Below are 328 nucleotides of genomic sequence, written 5' to 3'. Positions count from 1 at the left end.
TGACTTTGTCATTGTGTTATTGTGGATCATCATAATGTCAGCCTTCTACAGACATCATCCAAACGTCAGCACAACATTCAGACAACCATTCATGTCGACACAGATTAATAACATGCTGCTGATCTCAGTCAAGTCTGGACTTAGAGGATCAAATCAAATCAGACATGTTGGACTAAAAACAGTTTATTATTTATTCCATGACCTTCTGACTGTGTTTGGTGTCTTAGTGGGTAAATGTCATTCAAAGGAGAGGTCTACATTTGTTCAAGTGTGTCTTCAAACAGCAGCCACATGTACATTCAAAGAGTTATTGGTGGCAGTCATCATT

This window comes from Larimichthys crocea, chromosome XVIII (assembly GCF_000972845.2).
Source record: "Larimichthys crocea isolate SSNF chromosome XVIII, L_crocea_2.0, whole genome shotgun sequence".
NCBI lineage: Eukaryota > Metazoa > Chordata > Actinopteri > Sciaenidae > Larimichthys > Larimichthys crocea.
This window is presented reverse-complemented; position numbering follows the sequence as displayed.